The sequence below is a fragment of the Peromyscus eremicus genome, chromosome 14 (genome assembly GCF_949786415.1).
Source record: "Peromyscus eremicus chromosome 14, PerEre_H2_v1, whole genome shotgun sequence".
Taxonomy (NCBI): domain Eukaryota; kingdom Metazoa; phylum Chordata; class Mammalia; order Rodentia; family Cricetidae; genus Peromyscus; species Peromyscus eremicus.
The window spans coordinates 35,228,514-35,235,625 of NC_081430.1; the positions used below are offsets into that span (position 1 = coordinate 35,228,514).

The 7,112-nt window shown below is 39.5% G+C and overlaps 1 pseudogene; it reads left to right on the plus strand.

Annotated features, from left to right (window-relative positions):
• The first annotated feature begins 5,668 nt into the window (after positions 1–5,668).
• Positions 5,669–6,126, plus strand: LOC131924385 (large ribosomal subunit protein uL24-like; annotated as a pseudogene).
• Positions 6,127–7,112: the final 986 nt, after the last annotated feature.

Sequence of the window (7,112 nt, forward strand, 5' to 3'; positions counted from 1 at the left end):
ACTAGTATCATTTGTTCACCTATTTAAAAATCAGAGACTGGGTTTCTGCTATAACTGAGGCTTGATTTTAGGTGTTTTGATAATAGGTACAATATTGTAGTGTGGGAAAAGCAGATACCCAGTTAGGCGTAATGTGATGAGAGCTATAGTAGGGATAAGGAACTGTTATATGATACAGCCATGGTAGTGGATAAAACTTCACAGAGGGTTTTTTTTTTTTTGAGGTCATAATATAATTACATCATTTTCCCCTTCCCTCTACTCTGCCCCTACACATACCCCTCCTTGATCTCTTTAAAATTTATGGTCTCCCTTTTTTATTAATTGGTTACATACATGTGTGGTTGCCAATGTGGGGAGTGTGTGTGTGTGTGTGTGTGTGTGCGCGCGCGCGTGTGTGTGTGTGTGTGTGCGCGCATGTGTGTGTGTGCGCGCACGCATATGTGTTTTCAGGGATGACCATTTGGTATTGGATAAGCAATCGGTGTGCTCTTCCCTAGGGTAGACTATTCCTCCTGTTCTCAGATTCCCTTCCTTGCTCCAGTTCTTTGTCTGGGGTTAAGGGCTCATGAGCTTTCCTCTTTCCACATTAGTATGTATATTGGTTTGGTCATTGTTCAGCTCAGGTTGAGAAAGTCACAACCACAAAGATAGCAGAGGCTGTTTTCTAATCATTACAAACAAGATACCAGGCAGCTAGCCAAAGGAAAGCCTATGTGGTGAAAACCCTTGAGCCAGAGATACACCATAGTCAAGCATAATGTGATAAAAGCTATAGTGAGGACAAGGAACAGTAATTGTTCAAACTCTAGACTCTCCCTGCTTGGAAAATGCATTCATGTTTCTCAGATTATCCACCATAGTAAGGGACAGGAAGAGACACAATTCCACACCACCACTGTTAGTTCCACAGAGAGAGAATAAGACCACTATCACAATTTTTGAGCCAAATTTGAACCAAACTTTATTAAATACTGGCCAAGATGATGGATACCAGCCCTATCCATACCCAGGATTCCCAGAGTATGGCCAAAAATTACATTAGTCAGAGGCTTATAAGGCAAAACCCATAGGGCTACATACTTCCCACCTTTGTCCAGTTCGGGCAAGCATACATCCTGATATACTTCCTGCCTACACACATCCTGCCGATGTGTGATCAAGTCCATCCAACAACATGCAAGCAACTTGAGTTCTTTTCAGAGACCTTCTCTTAGATAAAGCAGGACCCTAAACTTCACTGCAGAAAGGAGTTTCAGGACAAGCCAACATGAAAACAGGATTGGAATTTACTTAAAGAAAGGTCTTTAAAAATACATAAATTTAAGTAAGGGTGGAGCAAAAAAAAGTAATATAATATAATAAATTAAAGAAAAAAAAAGAAATGCCCAAGGAAAGGGAGAACAGGAATCTGTTGCTAGAGTTTTCCTGTCTGGCCCACGGTCAGGGCAAATCTTTGTCACCCGCCAGTCCAACAGCTGCTCAGACCCAACCAAGTAAGCACAGAGACTTATATTGGTTACAAACTGTATGGCTGTGGCAGACTTCTTGCTAACTGTTCTTACAGCTTAAATTAATCCATTTCTATTAATCTATACCTTTCCACGTGGCTTGTGGCTTACCGGCATCTTCACATGCGGCTTGTCATGGTGGCGGCTGGCAGTGTCTCTCTCACCCAGCTTCCTGTTCTCTCCATTCTCCTCTCTGTTAGTCCTGCCTATACTTCCTGCCTGGCCACTGGCCAATCAGTGATTTATTTGTTGACCAATCAGCAACACATTTGACATACAGACCATCCCACAGCACTTCCCCTTTTCTTTTCTTAAAAAGGAAGGTTTTAACCTTTACATATCTCCAAAGTCAGTTTGGTATATTTGGGAATTTGGGCGTAGCTTCTCTTACTACTTCCTGCTGGAAGGGGGTGCTGTATCTTATGGGGACACAAAGAATATTTTAGGATTATGGAGTAGTCCATGAGGGTGTATCATCTGAGCCAGTTGCCTTGAAATGGTTCTGGATGTTGGTTCATCTGGGCCATGGTGTCATCGGAGACCTTTCAGGTGGTCTTGGCTGGTCAAACCTGATGTATCTTAATCTGGAACAAATCCATAGCCTCTGGCTTTCTATGGAAACAAAAGCAGAGCCTCCTTTCCAAAGCAACATATCCTTACATCCAAATTTTGAAGTCAAGGTACCTTTAAAATATACATTTTGGCATAACTCAACAGCTTTTGCAATCAAATGTTTTTCTTCAGTTACGAATATCAAAGAGAACATAATCCAGATTCTCTGTGTGGTAGCCATCTTTACGTGGCTTATTTTTTTATATTAGCTTGAGCCTATTGCTTTAAACTGCAGCCTTCTAAGCCTGAAACGGCACTGGTGCTATGGCTGCTGGCTCCGCCCACTTCAGCTTCCCAACATGGTGGTGATACGTTTTCTGCCAGTTCTGGGAGCCATCAACTCTCAGAAATAGTGGGTCTATGCTTCTATCAAAGCAGCGTGTAGCCCAGAAACCTCTTTTTTTTTTTTTTTTTTTGTACTAGCAAAGGCTAAATCCACCATACAGCTTAATGTGCCACTTGCAGAGGCCTCATTCCCGCCATACTGCAGGTCGAGCGTGCATGCTAGGAACCTGCCATAGTAGCTCAAACATGTAGGCTGCCGCTAGCTTGAAAGAGACAACTAGGAGCTGTTTTTAGCTCCATTTTAGAATCTTTTTACTCAGGTTTTAGGTGGAAACTCTTGCCAACACGTTGGACGCCATTTGTAGCTGGAGTTTTCCTGCCTGGCCCACAGTCAGGACAAATCTCTCTCACCCGCCAGTCCCACAGCCACTCAGACCCAACCAAGTAAGCACAGAGACTTATATTGGTTACAAACTGTATGGCTGTGGCAGGCTTCTTGCTAACTGTTCTTACAGCTTAAATTAATCCATTTCTATTAATCTATACCTTTCCACATGGCTTGTGGCTTACCGGCATCTTCACATGCGGCTTGTCATGGTGGCGACTGGCAGTGTCTCTCTCACCCAGCTTCCTGTTCTCTCCATTCTCCTCTCTGTTAGTCCCGCCTATAGGAATCTCAACCAGAATCTCATTTCACTGTCTTTACAATAGCCATCTATAGGATTTTGGTGAGTTACCCTCAAGTAGCTGCTAACAGGATGGCTCACTAGTGCATCTGACAGGTTTGTAATTAATAAGGTGAAATTCTTGACCTCATGGGTATAAGAAAATAGAATATTTTCATTCTAAACAGAAGTTAGTTATCTTGTTGAGATTCCCAGAAACTGCTTGAGGAAGGAGAAAGGCCATACTTGAGATCTTACTCACTCTAGCCTTAGGATGACTTGTTATTCTTATTGATATTTTAATCCCTAAATATTGCATCTGTGTAAGCACCCTTCACAGCAGAACTTGGTGGACTTCTTGATTCTCAGCAGGGGCGAGGCTCCAGAGTGAGGGAACTCCTTTTGCTTCCCATGGTCTGATAATTTTAGTGTTTTTCTACCTTGCCTGAAGACGAACTGCTCACTTTCAGTAAAGTAATACATGGTTCTTCCATGCAGAGCTTGCATGACTGTTGAGCTTGTGAACTTTACTGTTACCTGTTCAAAAGAACTGACTGCATTCTCACACAGTGTTCCGCTGACCTATATGTCTTTGGACTGGGAGGTCATTCTGGACAGAAGATATTGTTTTTCTTTCCTGTAACAGTACCCATTCTAACTCTTGGAACAGAGTAGGAAATCAGTAGTTGCTTATTGAATGAATGAGTTCCTATCACAGTGAAATACATATTTAAGCAAATATCCAGACTAAACCTCCAAGTGTGCTTCCTGATACATACACATAACTGAAATGGAGTATTAGGAAGGTTATTTCAACATCTAGTCAATTAAATAAAAATCGTTACCTTGGTAATGATCTTCAATATTCAAATGTGTCTAGGTAAATAAGAAAAATAGATCTCATAACTGGTCAAGAGAGTGGCATGAAGTTGGCATGGAATGTAGTCACTGTATCTTAAAAATGAACATCATTTCATGGCGGTTTCACTCAAGAAATGACAATAGCAGGGGTTATTGAAGAAGATCTGCACAAGGCTGGACCAATCAACAGTCCATCATGGATGGGAAGAGTTCATGAGGCAGTGCCCCTTCCCTGAGGATCCATAGGCAGTCAATGTGTTATGGGAAGAGGGTTCCTATTTTTCAGTGATATAGCCACTCATTAATTAGGGCACATAAAAAAAAAACTAATTAAATTCAGTGGGACTTATGCAAATAAGACATAAAACAGGAGCTGGCCCTGTTGGGAGCTTTGGAGGAGGGGGCTAAGAGAAAATGATGGAAGGAGAGATGATCACAGTACACTATATACATATACGTATGAGATTATGAAATAAAGTAAATAATTATATATTGTGTTTATAATAAGGTTAAAATGATTATATATATGTATAATTGTTATTAACAGCCAAATTTTATCAACCTCTTGTTGTAATTGTGTTAATAGAGGTATTCTTGCAATATGTTAGTGGATGTTTTATGTAGCTGCACTATTTCAGTCAGTTCATGTTTTGTGTCTTGTGATAAAAACCCAGTTGTCTGGGAAATCAAGATGCTGTAACTTGTTTGATAGTTCTTGTCTATGCAGAGGTTCTAGGGGATCTAGGGAATCCATAGTATTCTAGTGGAATTCTGCTTTTGGATGTGTTCTGAGTGACATGGATCTGTTCAGTGGAAGTGAAAGCAAGAGCAAGGGTCACAGATAAAAAATACATGAGCAAAGCTGAATAAATAAACTATTCTGATGCATGTAGTATTTTCTTTATATCACAGCAGCCTTTTACATGAGCTAAAAGGAAAGGGTGGTGGCTGTGTTCCTTCCTAACATGTATCAGCATAGAATGTACATTTAGATAACAACAGCTATGTACATTTAAATTACATAATATGTGCATCCTTAGCCACTGTGCAATCATTTCTCGATTTTTAGCTTCAGGCAAAGATGTAGATGTTATCTTTTTGTTCCGGAGTGTTTTATTTGTTGGTTCATTTTAACTTAAGGCAAGCTCCACATTTTTAATACATTTGCAGTGTATTTATTTTAAAGGCACTAACGAAAGACAATGATTGAGACTTCTTTTAACCTTGCTATCATCTCAACAAAAGAGGAACTATTTAATAAACTATTTTAATTTTATTTTATTAATTTTATTCATAAAATGTTAAGATATTTATGTACATCAAGAAACAATAAGCAACTAAAGACAGAAAATTATGTTTTGAAAAATCAGCAATTGAGGAATGCACATTTATCATGAAAAAAGATTTTTTTAAGAAAGAATATGGTCTATACTATAAATTGTTCTTGTCCATAAGACATTTAATCTAAAACGATTAATAAAACTTTAAAATTGAGTGTCTGGGCTGAAAATTTTCAGTGCATACAAATAAATTTTTTTGTTTGTTTGTTTTTTGTTGTTTGTTTTTCGAGACAGGGTTTCTCTGTGTAGCTTTACGCCTTTCCTGGAGCTCGCTCTGTAGACCAGGCTGGCCTCAAACTCACAGAGATTAAATTTTAAAGTTTAAAGTAAGACCGTAGAGGTCGAGTAGAGACCTCTTTCCTTTTGCGGCCATCTTGGGATCGCAGCCGCCAAAATGAAGTTCAATCCCTTTGTGACTTCCGACCAAAGCAAGAACCCCAAACGGCATTTCAATGCACCTTCTCACAATCAGAGGAAGATCATGTCTTCCCCGCTTTCCAAAGAGCTGAGGCAGAAGTACCATGTTCCGTCTATGCCCATTCAAAAAGATGAAGTTCAGGCTGTCTGAGGGCACTACAAAGGCCAGCAGATTGGCACAGTGGTCCAAGTGTCTAAGAAGAAATACGTCATCTACATCGAACGAGTGCAGCGAGAAAAGGCTAATGGCACAAGCGTCCATGCGGACATCCACCCCAGCAAGGTGGGTATCACCAGGCTACAGCTGGACAGAGACCGCCAAAAGATCCTGGAAAGGAAAGCCGAGTCTCGACAAGTCGGAAAGGAGAAGGGCAAACACAAGGAAGAAACGATTGAGGAGATGCAGGAGTAGGGGTGTGTCCTACACAGCTTTCATTAAAGACTGCTTAAATAGTCAAAAAAAAAAAAAAAAAAAGACCATAGAAAATGTGCTAAGTTTATTACCAAAGACTTTTAGTTGAATGTATGTTTAACAAGAGAATATGTAAATATTTTCTTTGTATAGAAAAGTCAAAACTAGAATAGAACTTTACACAAAATCTTTAGTGAAGAGGTTGTGAGGCATGGAATTTCTACATGCACTTTATAATCACTATTACAGAACTATATTTTTATAGTAGAGAAAAAAGGAAAATATTGATACCCTAATTAGGTCAGATCTTTACTTAGAGAGACTATATACAATTTGCGAATATTTTTTCTGAATTATAATACAAAGCAACAAAATACAAGGCATCAGAAATTACATCAAAAAACAGATTAAAGAAATGCCTTCTTGTATTGATATGTCTGAAAGGCTGAAGTGATGCTTTTGATATATTTGGAGAGTATAGATGTTTGCAGAGAAACAATTTCCTCACCCCTCTTGCACTTAATCAGACCACAATTCGTTTTAAGAGATAGAGTCACAGAGAATTCTTTTTTTTTTTTTAAAGATTTATTTATTTATTATGTATACAATGTTCTGTCTGCATGCATCCCTGCAGGCCAGAAGAGGGAGCCAGATCTCATTACAGATGGTTGTGAGCCACCATGTGGTTGCTGGGAATTGAACTCAGGACCTCTGGAAGAACAGCCAGTGTTCTTAACCTCTGAGCCATCTCTCCAGCCCCAGTCACAGAGAATTCTAATGGATTGCTGTGCTTTAGTCAAAGATTCAGTAATTTAAGCCAAAAGCAAATGAAATAAATCCCACAATTTTACATGCAAATCTCTCTAAAAAGAGAGTGCCTCTTTCTCTGATGTGATGAGAAAAGGCAGGCAATGCACCTGAAGGACAGCTGTTAGAACTGCTTTTACAGGGAGCCTCACTAAGGAAATGTGCAGATGATCAAATTGTAAGACCTGTGTTTCTAATTTTA